This window comes from Arachis hypogaea, chromosome 13, assembly GCF_003086295.3.
Source record: "Arachis hypogaea cultivar Tifrunner chromosome 13, arahy.Tifrunner.gnm2.J5K5, whole genome shotgun sequence".
In the NCBI taxonomy this organism is placed as follows: domain Eukaryota; kingdom Viridiplantae; phylum Streptophyta; class Magnoliopsida; order Fabales; family Fabaceae; genus Arachis; species Arachis hypogaea.
Window position 1 is genome coordinate 96846468 of NC_092048.1, and position 2027 is coordinate 96848494.

The window sequence follows — 2027 nt, forward strand, 5'->3', positions numbered from 1 at the left end:
AAGCAGGGCTTCAACTTCCTTCGATTCTGAACCTAAGAGGACCTTTCTTAGATTAAGGAGGGAGGCAAGAGGAAAGAAAGTGGTTGGTGCTGAGGAAAAAGAGGAATTCTTTGAAACAAACATGGAAGACAACATGGAAAACCATCATGAAGAAGAGGATCACAACCATGGGGAAGGAGGTAGAGCAAATCATGCTGGGAAGGATAGAAGAGTTTTGGGCTCTTACATCAATCCAAACCCAGGCAATTGTAGAAGTAGCATCCAAAAGCCAACAATCCATGCCAACAACTTTGAACTTAAACCACAGCTCATCACCCTTGTTCAGAACAACTGTTCGTTTGGAGGAGGTGTTCAAGAAGATCCCAATCAACATTTGACCACCTTCCTGAGAATATGTGACACAGTGAAGTCTAATGGTGTTCACCCTGACGCCTATAGACTGCTCCTATTTCCATTCTCACTTAGGGACAAAGCAGCCAAGTGGCTGGAATCTTTCCCAAGGGAAAGCTTGACAACTTGGGAAGACGTGGTGAACAAATTCTTAGCAAGATTTTACCCTCCTCAATGAATCAATAGGCTGAGAGTTGAGGTCCAAACTTTCAGACAACAAGATGGTGAGACTCTATATGAAGCATGGGAGAGGTTCAAGGACTTAACAAGGAGGTGTCCACCTGACATGTTCAACGAATGGGTGCAGCTGCACATTTTCTATGAAGGACTCTCTTATGAGTCAAAGAAGGCCATAGACCATTCATCCGGAGGATCTTTGAACAAGAAGAAGACTATTGAGGAAGCCATAGATGTTATTGAAACAGTAGCAGAGAACGACTACTTCTATGCTTCCAAAAGAGGGAATACAATAGGAGTAATGGAGCTAAACAATGTAGATGCTCTGTTGGCCCAAAACAAGCTCATTACTCAGCAGCTGGCTGACCTCACCAAGAAGATGGAGACGAACCAAGTAGCAGCAATCTCCACTTCATCAACAACCCAAGAAGGAGTGAATGAAGAAGCACAGGGGAGTCAGGAGCAAGCCAACTACAATGGGAATTCACCAAGGAAAAACTATGATCCATACTCCAAGACCTACAACCCTGGATGGAGAAACCACCCAAACTTTGGGTGGGGAAGTGAGCAAGATCAAAACCAAGACTAGAGACGTTATAACTCCAACAACAATGCAGCTCATCAGCAGTTCACACAGAGGACATCTCAACACCCCCACAACAACACTTCTCCACACGCCTATCAAAACCAAAACAACATATCTGCTCCGAATCACTCATCAATTGATGACAAGCTCTCTAAGATTGAAGCCTTACTTGAAGGAATATGCCAATAGATTCAAGAAAATAAGATGTTCAAAGAGGAGGTGCGAGCCAATATTAAGAACCAGGGAGAGACCATCAGGAAGCTGGAATTCCAGGTGGGATATTTAGCTGAGAAGATTCCCAAACCTACTGATAGCTTCCCAAGTGACACGGAGAAAAACCCCAAAGGAGAAGCAAAGAAAGTAAGATGGGAAGATTGCAAAATGGTCACTACGAGTGATCAAGAGACTGAAGACAAGCAAGACAAACTTTGCAAACAACCTGAAGACAACTCAACAAAGGAGGAGGACAGAGATCACCAAGAACCAGAAATCTCATAACAAGAGCTGCTGAAGCTCTATGCTCCCTTCCCTCAACTGTTCAATGGTGCTGTGGGAAAGAGAATATACTCAAGGTTCCTAGACTTGTTTGCATCTCTGCATGTAAACATACCATTCATCAAGGCAATTCAACAAATGCCTGCATTCATCAAGTATATGAAGGAACTTCTTCCCAGGAAAAGCTCACTCAAAGGAGGCCAGACTATAGTGATGAACAAGGAATGTAGTGCCCTTATTCAACCTGAATTACCTACAAAAAGAAGAGACCCAGTGAGTTTTCACATCCCTTGTGCCATAGGTGAAACTATGTTCGATAGAGCACTATGTGATTTGGGGGCCAGCATCAACTTACTGCCCTTATCCCTGGTGAAGAGGC

The 2027-nt window shown here is 43.7% G+C and overlaps 1 non-coding gene across 1 annotated transcript; it reads right to left on the bottom strand.

Annotated features, from left to right (window-relative positions):
* Positions 1-574: 574 nt before the first annotated feature.
* On the bottom strand, positions 575-678 carry LOC112740102 (small nucleolar RNA R71). Its single transcript, XR_003171038.1, has one exon. It is a non-coding gene; the product is annotated as a small nucleolar RNA R71 (small nucleolar RNA).
* Between the last annotated feature and the right edge of the window lie 1349 nt (positions 679-2027).